The sequence below is a fragment of the Euphorbia lathyris genome, chromosome 4 (genome assembly GCF_963576675.1).
Source record: "Euphorbia lathyris chromosome 4, ddEupLath1.1, whole genome shotgun sequence".
In the NCBI taxonomy this organism is placed as follows: domain Eukaryota; kingdom Viridiplantae; phylum Streptophyta; class Magnoliopsida; order Malpighiales; family Euphorbiaceae; genus Euphorbia; species Euphorbia lathyris.
Window position 1 is genome coordinate 68239135 of NC_088913.1, and position 16978 is coordinate 68256112.

General features: G+C 38.3%; 1 pseudogene; it reads left to right on the top strand.

The window, feature by feature from the left end:
• The first annotated feature begins 2500 nt into the window (after positions 1-2500).
• Positions 2501-5199, top strand: LOC136226056 (heat shock 70 kDa protein 4-like; annotated as a pseudogene).
• Positions 5200-16978: the final 11779 nt, after the last annotated feature.

Consider the following 16978-nt stretch of genomic DNA (forward strand, 5'->3'; position numbering starts at 1 on the left):
CTTCGCTAGAATTCATTCCTTGTTTAAAGAAGCTCAAGATGAGTCCATTAAGCATTTGTTGGTCTTTCTTTGCACGATTCTTCGTCATAGGTCCAATTGACAGCTCCAATGGATCCCTCATGCTTCTACTAGGCTCCTTAACTCCAAGCTCCTTTGTTCCATGCTCTTGTGCTTTTGATATCACATCATTGTCCGTCAATATACGCATGTCTCCAGCCATATGCAAAGGTTTGGCATTCCAAATCGACGGAAATTCTAGAGATTCGCCATCTCCTATCTTTACAAAAAAAATCTTTCGTCCCAAAGATGGACATTTGACATCTTACCGTAGAAGGGCGAATAAGTTTTGAATTTAGCGAAAGTGAGGAAGGATTCGGCCTTTCGCTTCGTTGGTTTATGGAGAGACCGAAAGACACGAGGATTACATACTATCCCTAAGTTCGAGGCCAAATAACAATCCAAAGCCAGATCTAACCAGCCATTCGGATGCAGTTGGCAAACAGTGATCCCAAAGTATGCCAAGATGTCCGCCATCATCTTAGGAAGAGGAAGCCGGAACCCTCTTTCTACATGACAACTGTACATAGAAAAATATCCACTGGGCGGACAGGCGGGTCGCTGATGAGCCGCCGCCAACTTGGTCTCATAATTCTTAATCCACGGAAAGCGATTCGCCAGATTCGCTAGATCCGCGGCGCTCATACGAGACGGAGTGGACTCCGCACGTGGCGCCTTTTTCCTGGACGGAGCTGAAGAAGAAGCCTCCATCCTAGAAAACTGCCTAGAACCTATTGTCGGAGTAACCCGAGAAACGGCGACGGGAAGGTTCTGAACCCTACCTAAACGAGTTCGATTGCTATTACGCGCCGAGTTACACAACTCAGCTAGGTCGCAACTGACAGTGCCTTCGGAAGAATCCAAATTTTCCGAAGAAGAAGAAGTCCAGCTAACTACGGTTTCGGAAGAAGTGGTCAAATTAAAAAGTTCGAAGGTAGACTCAGAAGAAGAAGAAGAACTCCTAAACATTCAGAAAACAAAGCAATAAATCCACTTACATGAGAGTTAAAAGCTTTAAAGGATTCTGAACTCCGGAAAAGCTCTGGGCAAAAACTCGAAGAAAGATGTGAGAAGAATGCAAATGAAGTGGAAAGAGAAAGGGAGAGAGAGAGAAGAAGGTGTTTTCCCTTCTCTCGAGCCACGCGCCAATGACACCTGTCGCACAGCGAATGGCATTGAACAGAGTGACCATCAATGCGAATCATCATGACGGCGCGCAAAGAAGCTCAAAAGCCCTAAAGGACTTTAAAAGAACTTTAGGGGGGCTTCTGATAACATTGAGATATTATCCAAAGGATCAAAGGAGATATTTGCCCAAAACGGTCGTGTATTGATCACCTGATACTGGAATGCCATGGCGTATCAAGCAAGGAGGATCCGATGGGCGGATCACCAAGACTCCGTCACATGAGATCCGTAGTCAAACCTGTGTGGAGATCCGCCATAACCCCTCGATCCGCCAGCTGAACAGCTGAGCCGATTCCGCAGGCCATTAATTAGCTATTAATGAGCTAACGGACATACTTAAAGGAAACCAGTAACCGCCATTAATGGAGCATTAATAGAGACTTTCTAGTTACTAAAGGTTACAACTTCATGACTATATATAGCTTGCATCTCAAGCTATCAAGGTACACATTCACACAATCTTAGTAACCCTACTTTGTCAATTCAGTTTATTCCTCCTTATTCTATACTGACTTTGGCATCAGAGCTTCCCCCGTCGAACCCAACGACGCCCCCACATGGACGAAAGCTAATCGGAAATTCTCCACTAGTCATCAATACTAAATTTTTTACATGTATTTATATAATATTTATTTCAATTAGGTTTAACTGATTTTTTACTAAAATTGAATTATAAAGGAAACTAAAAATATAATAAAATACTATTAAAAACCAATTAAAAATATAAAACAACTGAACCAATAATTGAAATTTAAAATATTATAAAATATTAATAAAAAATCGAATCAAAAATTGAGGAGGGTTTAATAACGAGTTCTTATATTAAGCACTCGGTCTTCCATGTCATTCGGATGACCCCCAATTCACATTTAAATACGTGTATTGTGACTTCACGTAATAATTAAAATAGTGAGACATTTTATAATATGCGTGGATCCATATTATACGTGTCAAAATATGTATAAAAAGTCATTCAAATAACACAGAGAGCCGGGTGCTTTTTAATAACTTGCCCATATTAATAGTTTCAATATAAGTTGATAATCGAGCTATTTTTTTCAAAATTTAAAGATCTAATTTAAGATAACTTAAAAAAAAAAAAGTTTAAGATAACTTAAAACATTATTTTTTATTTATTTTGAGGGACTCTCCCTCCTGTGCCACTGTCAACCCCCAATCAAACTCTAAGAATATGTTTCAAAAGGCGGCTAAAAGACAGGGTTTAATTAATTTCAACATGGCGGGAAAACGAGAGAAACAAAAGGTCATGGACATGGCTTCGACCAGAATTCTATACATTATACATATTGATAGTATTGATGTAAAAAAGGAAATTTCTGATTTCTGAATCACTGAATTCTGCTGCAATGGCTGGAAATGAAGAAGGACCAGCGATCGGTATCGATCTCGGAACCACCTACTCATGCGTCGGCGTTTGGCAACATGGCAAAGTGGAGATCATAGTCAATGATCAGGGCTTTCGAACGACCCCTTCTTATGTTGCTTTCACTGATACCGAGCGTTTGATTGGTGATGCTGCTAAATATCAGGTTGCTAAGAACCCTACCAACACTGTTTTTGGTATGTACTTCCTATCTCATTTCTTATTTTTGTTTTTATCTGCATCTACTAATATATGATTATTTTCTTGATTGACTGTGAATCGAGTTTAGATTCTATTGTTTTTTGTTTTTGGTGTTGTTGCTTCCATTTCGTTTTGATGTTTGATTACATTTGGGAATCAAATGAATTATTAGAACTTTAAGAAAACCCTAATTTTGGGATTACATATTCTGCAAATCGATATTTAGATATTTGTGTTGTTTACTCGATCAGTTCGGAAATTTTTATACTCTTACTGTCTATACGTCTCACAGATGCGAAGCGTTTGATTGGTAGAAGATACTCTGATGCCATTGTACAGAGTGACATGAAGCATTGGCCATTTAAGGTAGTGGCTGGTCCTGGTGATAAGCCTATCATTGTTGTTACATACAAGGGTGAGGAGAAAAAGCTTTCTGCTGAGGAGATATCATCTATGGTTCTTACTAAAATGCGTGAAATAGCTGAGGCTTATCTTGGATCAACCGTTAAAAATGCAGTGGTTACTGTCCCTGCTTACTTCAATGACTCTCAGCGTCAGGCAACCAAGGATGCTGGTGCGATTGCTGGCCTTAATGTTATGCGTATTATTAATGAGCCTACTGCTGCAGCCATTGGTTATGGTCTTGACAAGAAAACAAGCAGCATTGGGAAGAAGAATGTATTGGTCTTTGATTTGGGTGGTGGTACATTTGATGTCTCACTGCTTACGATTGAAGAGGATATCATTGAAGTCAAGTCCACTGCTGGTGACACCCACCTTTGAGGTGAAGATTTTGATAATAGAATGGTGAACCACTTTGTTAAAGAGTTCAAGAGGAAGAATAAGAAAGATATCTCTGGAAATCCTAGAGCTCTTAAGAGATTGAGGACTGAGTGTGAGAGGGCTAAAAGGATTCTCTCCTCCACTGCTCAGACAACTGTCGAGGTTGATTGTTTGTTTGATGGTATTGATTTCTACTCAAACATTACCCGTGCCAAATTTGCAGAGTTGAACATGGATCTTTTCAGGAAGTGTATGGAGCCTGTTGAGAAGTGTTTGAGGGATGCCAATATGGACAAGAGCAGTGTGGATGATGTCCTTCTTGTTGGGGGTTCTACTAGGATTCCAAAGGTACAGCAGTTATTGCAGGAATTCTTCCATGGGAAGGAGATTTGTAAGAGCTTAAATCCGGATGAGGCTGTTGCGTATGGGGCTGCTGTACATGCTGCAATTTTAAGTGGAAACTTGCAGGATCTTCAGCTCTTTGATGTCACCCCTCTGCCACTTGGAGTTGAAACAGTTGGAGGTGTTATGACCGTTGTGATACCAAGGAACACTACCATTCCCACAAAGAAGGAGAAGGAAATAATCACGATCTGTGACAACCAGACCATTCTCGATATCCCGGTATATGAGGGCGAGAGTAGCAGAACAGTAGACAACAAATTACTTGGCAAATTTGCGCTTTATGGCATTCCCCCAGCTCCAAGGGGCGTCCCTAAGATTACTGTATGCTTTGACATAGATGTCAATGGCATCTTAAACGTTTCTGCTGTGGAGAAGACAACAGGGCAGAATAACAAGATAACAATCACTAATGACAAGGGAAGATTGTCCAAGGAAGAGATTGATAAAATGGTAAAGGAGGCTGAGAAATACAAGGCTGAATATGAGGAACATAAAAAGAAGACTGATGCTAAAAATGAATTGGAGAATTATGTGTATAACATGAGGAATACTGTGACCGCCGATAAGATCAGCTCGAAACTAGCCCCAGAAGACAAAAAAAAGATTGAGGATGCGATTGGGGAAGCTATTGAATGGTTGGATGGAAATCAGCTAGGTGAGGCAGAAAAGTTTGAGGATAAGATGAATGAGCTACAGAGCATATGCAGCCCTATCATTGCCAAGATCGATGAATGACTATGTTTCCAGTGCTACTACTGGCGATGAAGTTTTTCCCACTGCTAGAGAATGTTTTGCTAAATATTAGTCCTTCAACTTTCTATTAGAAATTTTGTTTTTGATCTGATTGAAGGAACACAAGTCACTGGATTTGCACCCACCATTCACTAATCGAAGGATTTGTACCCAAAATTCAAGGTACATGTTGCTTTTATCCTTTTTTAGTTCTCTGTTGTTTACTGAAATTGGATTGAATTTTGGGTTTCCTTTGATCCTCGGTGACAATGTTATACAATCCTTTTAAGTAATATCTCTTGAAGGTACCATTTAACTTTATATTGAAGATATTTTAGCATGTTTTTTACTTCTAAATTACTTAATGTTATTACTTCCCCCATTTCTTTATATATTTCAAATGATATTTGGTTGTCATTATACTTTCTTATACTTGCATTAAATCATTTGGGGTGGTTGCAGAACACCTTCAAATGGTGGTTGATGTTTTTAATATAGTATTCGACATTTCAGTTCAGATAATGCTTGGCGTCTGTAGTTTATATCTGCAACTAGATATATTTAATATTGGAAACTCAACTATCTGCCTTTCATCGATATATATACTGATGTTGATGGCTACTAGAAGGTTAAATTTTGCTATCAAATACATAGAAGAACATGGTGTCACTTGTTGATCAGAGCTAGAGGCGGAGCCACCCCAGGGCTCGGGGGGCCGGAGCCCCCCCGGCCACCGGCTCCGCCCTTGAGTACGGGTTGTTTTTTCTCTTGTAGCCTCCCCTAAATTTAGTATATATAGAATCTATGTAGTAATATTTCAATGTTTAAAGGTAGATCCTGGTGAAATTCGAATTGAACGAAGACAGAGAACATGTTATAGGGGATGGACCTTGGACAGTTCAAGGCCATTACCTTACAGTCAGAACTTGGTCCCTAAAGTTTGTACCATCAACAACTACTGTCGATTCGTCTCTTGTCTGGGCTAGAATCCCTGAGCTCCCCCTACATTACTACAATGAGGATTGCCTGATGCTCATTGGTAATTCCTTTGGGAAAGCAATAAAAGTTGATAAGAATACCTCTGCCAAAGCTCGTGGAAGATTCGCCAAAGTTTGTGTTGAGGTAGATTTGTCCAAGCCATTGGTTGCCCAAGTTTGTGTTAATGGAGATAAGTTCCGCATTGAGTATGAAGGGCTATACATTGCCTGTACAAAATGCGGTCTGTATGGTCACCTGATAGAAAACTGTCCCAACTCTACTGATAACCGTAACCTGCAGACTCAGAATGTTACACCAAAGGACACCCAGCCACCCAGTGATACAACCATGATTCCAGTCAATAGCGCAGCAGAGGAAGGTACTGATAAACATCTATTCCTAGAAAGTGAAAGTGATCCCATTACGAGCCAGGAAACAAAAGAAGGATATGGCACGTGGATGATTGTCCCTAAACGACAGTACAAACCAAGAGCTAAGAAACTTGGGTCTGGCGAAGCAGCTCAACATCTGGATATGCAGGAAAACTCAATCCCTCAACAACCTTTTTCAAGAAACACAAGTCTTTTTACTGAACCAGGAGACATGGCATCCCCAAGCTTGACGACCCCTCTACTACATTGACCAAATTCACATTCGGCATAAATAAAAGTATCAGAACTCCCACAGAAGGAAAGAAGCAATCATACCCCACTGGAACCAAGAATAGATTTGAAAGCCTCAGTCAGATTACAGAGAATGCTGCTATGGAGGTTGATGAGAGGGGTAAAAATAAGGAAAATTTACAACATGACAGTGACTACAAAGGCAGATACAAGAGAAGTAGAGCAGGTACAAGTACAAGCAACCCTCTTTCTCAAATTGACCAGAATGTTTTGAAACCAATGGAGGAAGTGGCCCTAGGGCATGTGATGGGACCAATATTAGCCCAGGTTAATGGTGCCCTGCAAGGGCATGTGGTCTGATTCTTCTTGTCTCAGTCTTAGTTACATTGCTTCTCTCTTTTGTTATGATTATTACATGGAATTGCTTTGGAGCCGGTGGTAATGAGTTTCACCGGGCTCTTAATCATTTGATTGCTGTCTTCAAACCAGAAGTCTTTGTTCTTCTTGAACCTCGTCTCCTCTCTGATAAGGCTGAAGAAATTAGAAGAAAACCCAACTTAGTTTTGGGGAGGAATTTGGCTCTTCTGGAACTCTTCGCTGTTTGATATCTTAGTTTTGGCTCGGAACAGTCAGTTCCTTCATACCAGAATCACCTGCAACTCCGGTCCATGGAATGGACGCTCCTTTCTTGCCTCTTTTATCTATGTCCGGCCTCGAATGAACTTTAAGCGTGACTTCATGAATGATATGCTTTCCCTTCAGAGCAGTATTCAAGACCCCTGGGTGATAATAGGGGATTTTAACTGTATTAAAAGTGTGGATGAGAAAACTGGAGGGGTGCCGAGTGTCATTGACAGATGCTCTTTTTTCTCTACTTGGATCAATAATATGCATCTTATCGACATGGGTTACTCGGGTCCTTGTTTCACTTGGTACAGGGGATCCAGCCCCAGGACGAGGATAGCTTGTCGACTTGACAGAGCTCTCTGCAATGTCCATTTCCGAGGCCTGTTTCCGGAAGTTGTTATTCGACACCTTCCCCGCAACAAATCAGACCATGCTCCCATCCAGATGACTCTCTATCCCCGGTACACCAGGCCAAGCTCTAAGCCGTTCAGATTCGAAGCCGCTTAGCTCCAACATAGTGACTTTAGACAGTTCTTCAATTCAGTGTGGGACAAGACAGCTCCGATTGAGGTTGGGCTGAACCAGTTTACTGATGATGTAAATCGTTGGAACAAAGAAATCTTTGGGAACATCTTCTACAATAAGAAGCGGTTACTCCGGCGCCTGGATGGGGTTCAGAGATAGATTTGCTTGAGGCCTTTCAGTGGCCTTTTCCGCTTGGAAACTAAACTGCTGAATGATCTTAACCTTATTCTGCTCCAAGAGGAGGTCCTGTGTTATCAGAAAGCTAGAACCAAGTGGTTGTGTTATGGTGACAAGAACACTTGCTTTTTCCACACTTCGACTCTGATCAGACGCCGCAGAAATAAAATTGATGGTTTACGGGATGATGCAGGGATCTGGATCTGGGATAACTCTGCAGTGAAGCAAATGCTGATGGATTTCTTCATAAATCTCTATACAGATGATCAACCTGACAGGCCGCCGCTTAGCTCTGTGACGAATTTTCCCCCTCTACCTTCTTCTGACGCTACTCGGCTTGCAACTCCCTATTCAGTTGATGAAGTCCGAAAGGCTCTTTTTGATATGGCCCCGTTCAAAGCCCCTGGTCCGGATGGTTTCCAAGCAGGGTTTTTTCAGCAGCTTTGGAATCAAAGAGGTTCTCAATTCTGCAACTCTGTGCTCTCTGCTCTTTCCTCAGGCTCATTGGCGCATGGGTGGAACGATACCTTAATAACTACCATCCCCAAAGTTAGTCATCCGGAGATGATTTCACAGTTCAGACCGATTAGCCTCTGTAATGTTCTGTACAAGTCTGTCACTAAGTGCATTGTGAATCGGCTCAAGCCTCTCCTTCATAAAATTGTCAGCTCTATGCAGGCCAGTTTTGTCCCTGGGCGTCAAATTACAGACAATGTTGTTCTCCTCCAGGAAGTCATCCACACTCTCAAGCGGAAAAAAGGTAGAAAAGGGTACATGATCATGAAATTAGACTTGGAAAAGGCCTATGATTGGATCTCTTGGGGATTCCTGAAGGAGACTTTGGTTCATGTTGGGCTCAATAACTCTCTCATCAACCTCATTATGGATTGTGTCTCTGGCTCTCGAATGAGTATACTTTGGAATGGAGATCGCCTGGATCAATTCACTCCAACTAGGGGCCTTAGGCAAGGCGATCCCCTTTCACCCTACCTTTTTGTGCTTTGTCTGGAGAGGCTCACCCACCTGATCAATGACGCGGTTGAGAACTCTTCTTGGAAAGCAATTAAACTTTCTCGTACAGGCCCTCTCTTATCTCATGTTTGCTTTGCTGATGACATTGTGCTCATGTCGGAGGCCAATACAGAACAAGCTCTTGTTATAAGGGATATCCTTCACCGTTTTTGCGCTGCCTTGGGTCAGAAGGTGAGCATACAAAAGTCAAGAGTGTTCTTTTCGGCTAATATCTCAGACTCAGTTGGGCAAGGTATTTGTGATGTGTTGGGCTTCACCAAAACTACAGATCTTGGGAGATACTTAGGCGTTCCACTTCTGCATCACCGTGTCTCCAAAGCAACTTACCAGCAAGTGGTTGATCGTGTCCATGATAAAATGGCTGGCTGGAAAATTAATTGCCTAAATTTTGCAGGAAGGGTGACCCTGGCCAAATCTGTGCTAACTTCAATCCCAACTTATACTATGCAGATGACCCTCCTTCCTAAAACTATCTGTGACTGATAACTCCCAATTATATAGGGTTTTTAGGATTAATTTAGATTGTTTTAGTTTAGTCTTTAGTTAATTTAGATGTTAATTTGATAGTTTTTAGTTAAATTATGTATTTTCCTTTATTTATGGCATTTTCTGTATTTTTAGGGTTTTTCAGGACTATTTGAGCATTTCCGAACCAGACCCATGCCTCTTGGAGCATTTCTGGACAATTCGGGGACCGTCGGAGCACTTTTGGGACTCATCAGGGACCATTAGAGCATATTTCGGAAGCCCAGGGACCAAAACGGACAAAACCAGAGTTTTGTCCTATTTTGGCACTTGTCTCGACGAGACACAAAAGTGTCTCCGCGAGACAAGGCCTGTCTCGACGAGACACTGCCTGTCTCGTCGAGACAAGGCGGGAGAGGCGCAAAAACGCTTCACCCTTGCTGGAATGTCGAATCTTTATGCCTAAAAAACCCTTTTTAATATAGTAAATGACCATTGTACCCCCGGAGACATTAGGGTTTCTCCCTAACTCTATAAATAGGGAGCTAATCTTCAGTCTTGGGGAACGGATTCAATAGGGAGCCGTCGTAATGTAGATTTTTAGTTTTATTTCCTTGCTTTCTAGATTAGGTTTATTTTCTGTTTTGTTATTTCTGTTCAAGAACAATTGATGGGAGAAGTTCCTCATCTTCTATTTCTGTAATTGGAATCGGCAAAACGAGTTTTGGATTTCTATCTCTTTCCCTTTTATCTTTACGATTATTTTCAATTGAAGATGTTTTTCCATTATTCCTATTTTCCTATTGATATGATTGGTTTGTCTATGAACTGATCTCCATCCAATTTGGGATGGGGATGAAATTGATTATATGAATATGTATGATTAGGGATCTAGGACCTTTGATTGATCAGTTTATGCATGCTTAATGCCTAGATATTGTTAGGAACAGGATTTATGCTAGAATGAACATTGATAATGATCAACTAGCCTGTTTATGTATATAATGTGCCTAATGCCTGTTGCCCTGACATTAAATAGGATTATAGATAGATGAGAACCTGACCACGGAATCGTCTATACCGAACTTGTGTAAATCTGACTTCGCTAGAGACCACTAGGAATGAGGCTTTGTGGCTGGGCTACGGCTTTAGCCTTAATTGTCAATAAACCTAATGCTTTGCATGACCTAGGGTATATGCCTAATCAAGCCGTCACCCGAATGCATGTGAATAGGAAGGACAATACTGATCATATTAGTCTTTCACTTAGGGCAATTACCTTCAATCACTGGTAAAACACAAATCTGAACTCCCTAAACCCATACATAGGATTTAATCAAAGGATTCCTCAGCCTAGGTTGTGTCATCCATGAATTCACCTTCTACCCTGTCAATTGTTGCCCTTATTTTGTTATCTTTATTGCTTTAATTAGTTATTCAAAAACCCAACTTTTATCCAACCCTCTAAACAATTAGATCATTCTAGGTAGATTTGCTAGTTATAACGAATAGTCCTTGTGGTTCGATCTCGTGCTTAGCACTTTATTACTTGTTGCGATAGGATACACTTGTCCTATTAACTGCTATATACTTTACGAGCATCAAATTTTTGGCGCCGTTGCCGGGGATTATTTTGATTATGATTAGATTAAATTTGCCTAGAACTATTCATTTTTAATTACATTATATTTCAAAATACCCGACAACAACACCATCAAGTTTTTGATTAAATGTTGTCGGGACTAATTCGATTATAATCTGCGTAAATTGAATAGGTTGAAATGATTGTTTAGATTTGTATAAAAAAAATCATTAATTTTTTTTTTCTTTTTCTCTTTCGTTGTTTTCTTTTTATGCTTATTTCTTTCTTTTTTTTCTAATGGCAGGACCCTATAAGCAAAACACTCGCCAACGCTAAATTGATTTCTATGACATTCGTTTGGATTTCAAAGCTTAGCAGCGGACATTCGGGGTTGGAGTGACAACCACCCCTGAGGGAGTTTTTCTGTCATATTTCTTTTCTGCACTTTATGTTTTGCTTTTATGGATTTTATGAAGTAAATGCATGGGTAAGTGTGGGGAGGAGATAATAGGATAGAATGACTTTAGATTCTTACCATTAATTTCTTATGTTTTTGTTTTAAATTTTAGGATTTCATGCTTTCTATTTTTGTTTGTTTTTTATTTTGATTCTAGGAATAAAAAGAATCCTAGGCAGTTGAATTTGATACATTTAGCTATCCCGCAATACAATTGATAATGCGCTTAAATATTTGTATATTCTAAACGAAATTGATGCATGAGAAAAATCTTGAACAAGGTTTGAGTCTCCAAAGAGTATTATTTGCCTAAAATTGACATGGAACGGAACGTTAGTTGAGGCTAAGATTGATACAAATAACCCTTCAATTGTGAGTTAGAGCCATAAAGATCAATATTTTAGACTCATGATTAGGAACAATTGATCTCTTAGGTGTGAGTTTACATTTATTGTCTTTGTGCTCATAGGAATTGCATCCAATACTGGTTGAATTTTGTGTTTTTATTAAACTTGAAATGATTAGGCAACCTAGGTATAGCCCTTTGTAAACTTAGCCTATTTCTTTGTTTAGCCAAAATCCCTGAACAATTCCCCTAGATAAGCCCCTTTGAGCCTTTTACCCATTTCTTTGATCAACACTGTTACAAACCTTAGTCTTCTTAAATATCCTTTCTCACCCAAGTTAATTGACTCAATTTAGTTTTGATAAATCCTTAGACACACATATCTTTCAAATTCTCGCTAACAATCATTAAAAGGTTGTACTTTTAATAGAAGAAGCAACCTTTACCCATTTGATTTTCACTATTTATCCCCTCTATTCAAAAAAAAAAATGGTTAAAAACCAAATATAAAAAAAAGACAAAAAAGAAGAAGAAGAAAAAAAAACAATAAAATAGAGGAAAGGATAAACGACGTGTTTATATTTTTAGTTGCTTCCCGAATACTTCATTGCCTCACAAACACAACCTTGAGCTTAAACCTTCTTATACATAGCGAATAACGTGTCCCTTTTGGATTCTGACTTGCTTGAGGACAAGCAAAATTTTAAGCGTGGGGAGGTGGTTTATAGCTCCCTAATGCGAAAAATTTGTCCTTTTTGCAAAATTTTTAACTATTTGAGTCATTTAACTTTTTGCCTATAAATTCCATTTTTCCTACCCTAACCCTTAGCCAATGTTACAACCCTTAAAGACCTATGATTTTGTTTAATTTTAATGCATTAATTTTGACCGGATGGATGATGCAATCCTAACGTGACCACTTTGTGCAATAACATGTAGAGCGTTTACAAATAAATTTTTTTACCCAAACACTTGAGCGTTAGAGTGACCACTTGTGAGCTATCAATTTTAGTTCTCTTCTTTCGTTTTCATGAACTGTTAATTGATAAAACCAATTAATCAGTTTTGGAGACTCGTCTGAGGTTCATTATGTTTTTAATTGCAAAATGAGTAGTCTGAATTGTTGCGGATAATAAAGTGTAGTAGATTCTTGTTTTTATAAGGGAGCTATTTGTTGATTTTTTTCTGCTTTAGATTCTGTCTTGCTTGAGGACAAGCAAGATTCAAGTGTGGAGAGGTTGATAGCTCCCAATTATATAGGGTTTTTAGTATTAATTTAGATGTTAATTTGATAGTTTTTAGTTAAATTATGTATTTTCCTTTATTTATGGCATTTTCTGTATTTTCAGGGTTTTTCAGGACTATTTGAGCATTTCCGAACCAGAACCATGCCTCTTGGAGCATTTCTGGACAATTCAGGGACCATCGGAGCACTTTTGGGACTCATCATGGACCATTAGAGCATATTTCGGAAGCCCAGGGACCAAAACGGACAAAACCAGAGTTCTGCCCTATTTTGGCACTTGTCTCGACTAGACACAAAAGTGTCTCGGCGAGACAAGGCCTGTCTCGACGAGACAGGTCCTCGTCTCGACGAGACGAGGCGGGAGAGGCGTAAAAACGCCTCACCCTTGCTGCAATGTCGAATCTTTATGCCTAAAAAACCCTTTTTAATATAGTAAATGACCATTGTACCCCCGGAGACATTAGGGTTTCTCCCTAACTCTATAAATAGGGAGCTAATCTTCAGTCTTGGGGAACGGATTCAATAGGGAGCCGTCGTAATGTAGATTTTTAGTTTTATTTCCTTGCTTTCTAGATTAGGTTTATTTTCTGTTTTGTTATTTCTGTTCAAGAACAATTGATGAGAGAAGTTCCTCATCTTCTATTTCTGTAATTGGAATCGGCAAAACGGGTTTTGGATTTCTATCTCTTTCCCTTTTATCTTTACGATTAATTTCAATTGAAGATGTTTTTCCATTATTCCTATTTTCCTATTGCTATGATTGGTTTGTCTATGAACTGATCTCCATCCAATTTGGGATGGGGATGAAATTGATTATATGAATATGTATGATTAGGGATCTAGGACCTTTGATTGATCAGTTTATGCATGCTTAATGCCTAGATATTGTTAGGAACATGATTTATGCTAGAATGAACATTGATAATGATCAACTAGCCTGTTTATGTATATAATGTGCCTAATGACTGTTATCCTGACATTAAATAGGATTATAGATGGTGAGAACCTGACCACGGAATCGTCTATACCGAACTTGTGTAAATCTGACTTCGCTAGAGACCATTAGGAATGAGGCTTTGTGGATGGGCTACGGCTTTAGCCTTAATTGTCAATAAACCTAATGCTTTGCATGACCAAGGGTATATGCCTAATCAAGCAGTCACCCGAATGCATGTGAATAGGAAGGACAATACTGATCATATTAGTCTTTCACTTAGGGCAATTACCTTCAATCACTGATAAAACACAAATCTGAACTCCCTAAACCCATACATAGGATTTAATCAAAGGATTCCTCAGCCTAGGTTGTGTCATCCATGAATTCACCTTCTACCCTGTCAATTGTTCCTTTTATTTTGTTATCTTTATTGCTTTAATTAGTTATTCAAAAACCCAACTTTTATCCAACCCTCTAAACAATTAGATCATTCTAGGTAGATTTGCTAGTTATAACGAATAGTCCTTGTGGTTCGATCTCGTGCTTAGCACTTTATTACTTGTTGCGATAGGATACACTTGTCCTATTAACTGCTATATACTTTACGAGCATCAAGTTTTTGGCGCAGTTGTCGGGGATTATTTTGATTATGATTAGATTAAATTTGCCTAGAACTATTCATTTTTAATTAATTATATTTCAAAATACCCGACAACAACACCATCAAGTTTTTGATTAAATGTTGTCGGGACTAATTCGATTATAATCTGCGTAAATTGAATAGGTTGAAATGATTGTTTAGATTTGTATAAAAAAAATCATTAATTTTTTTTTTCTTTTTCTCTTTCGTTGTTTTCTTTTTATGCTTATTTCTTTCTTTTTTTTCTAATGGCAGGACCCTATAAGCAAAACACTCGCCAACGCTAAATTGATTTCTATGACATTCGTTTGGATTTCAAAGCTTAGCAGCGGACATTCGGGGTTGGAGTGACAGCCACCCCTGATGGAGTTTTTCTATCATATTTCTTTTCTGCACTTTATGTTTTGCTTTTATGGATTTTATGAAGTAAATGCATGGGTAAGTGTGGGGAGGAGATAATAGGATAGAATGGCTTTAGATTCTTGCCATTAATTTCTTATGTTTTTGTTTTAAATTTTAGGATTTCATGCTTTCTGTTTTTGTTTGTTTTTTATTTTGATTCTAGGAATAAAAAGAATCCTAGGCAGTTGAATTTGATACATTTAGCTATCCCGCAATACAGTTGACAATGCGTTTAAATATTTGTACATTCTAAACGAAATTGATGCATGAGAAAAATCTTGAACAAGGTTTGAGTCTCCAAAGAGTATTATTTGCCTAAAATTGACATGGAACGGAACGTTAGTTGAGGCTAAGATTGATACAAATAACCCTTCAATTGTGAGTTAGAGCCATAAAGATCAATATTTTAGACTCGTGATTAGGAACAATTGATCTCTTAGGTGTGGGATTACATTTATTGTCTTTGTGCTCATAGGAATTGCATCCAATACTGGTTGAATTTTGTGTTTTTATTAAACTTGAAATGATTAGGCAACCTAGGTATAGCCCTTTGTGAATTTAGCCTATTTCTTTGTTTAGCCAAAATCCCTTAACAATTCCCCTAGATAAGCCCCTTTGAGCCTTTTACCCATTTCTATGATCAACCCTGTTACAAACCTTAGCCTTCTTAAATATCCTTTCTCACCCAAGTTAATTGACTCAATTTAGTTTTGATAAATCCTTAGACACACATATCTTTCAAATTCTCGCTAACAATCATTAAAAGGTTGTACTTTTAATAGAAGAAGCAACCTTTACCCATTTGATTTTCACTCTTTATCCCCTCTATTCAAAAAAAAAAATGGTTAAGAACCAAATATAAAAAAAAACAAAAAAGAAGAAGAAGAAAAAAAAACAATAAAATAGAGGAAAGGATAAACGACGTGTTTATATTTTTAGTTGCTTCCCGAATACTTCATTGCCTCACAAACACAACATTGGGCTTAAACCTTCTTATACATAGCGAATAACGTGTCCCTTTTGGATTCTGACTTGCTTGAGGACAAGCAAAATTTTAAGTGTGGGGAGGTGGTTTATAGCTCTCTAATGCGAAAAATTTGTCCTTTTTGCAAAAATTTTAACTATTTGAGGTGGTTTTTTTCTAATGGCAGGACCCTATAAGCAAAACACTCGCCAACGCTAAATTGATTTCTATGACATTCGTTTGGATTTCAAAGCTTAGCAGCGGACATTCGGGGTTGGGGTGACAGCCACCCCTGAGGGAGTTTTTCTATCATATTTCTTTTCTGCACTTTATGTTTTGCTTTTATAGATTTTATGAAGTAAATGCATGGGTAAGTGTGGGGAGGAGATAATAGGATAGAATGGCTTTAGATTCTTGCCATTAATTTCTTATGTTTTTTTTTAAATTTTAGGATTTCATGCTTTCTGTTTTTGTTTGCTTTTTATTTTGATTCTAGGAATAAAAAGAATCCTAGGCAGTTGAATTTGATACATTTAGCTATCCCGCAATACAGTTGACAATGCGCTTAAATATTTGTACATTCTAAACGAAATTGATGCATGAGAAAAATCTTGAACAAGGTTTGAGTCTCCAAAGAGTATTATTTGCCTAAAATTGACATGGAACGAAACGTTTGTTGAGGCTAAGATTGATACAAATAACCCTTCAATTGTGAGTTAGAGCCATAAAGATCAATATTTTAGACTCGTGATTAGGAACAATTGATCTCTTAGGTGTGGGATTACATTTATTGTCTTTGTGCTCATAGGAATTGCTTCCAATACTGGTTGAATTTTGTGTTTTTATTAAACTTGAAATGATTAGGCAACCTAGGTATAGCCCTTTGTGAATTTAGCCTATTTCTTTGTTTAGCCAAAATCCCTTAACAATTCACCTAGATAAGCCCCTTTGAGCCTTTTACCCATTTCTTTGATCAACCCTGTTACAAATCTTAGCCTTCTTAAATATCCTTTCTCACCTAAGTTAATTAACTCAATTTAGTTTTAATAAATCCTTAGACACACATATCTTTCAAATTCTCGCTAACAATCATTAAAAGGTTGTACTTTAAATAGAAGAAGCAACATTTACCCATTTGATTTTCACTCTTTATCCCCTCTATTCAAAAAAAAAAAATGGTTAAAAACCAAATATAAAAAAACAAAAAAAAAAGAAGAAAAAAAAACA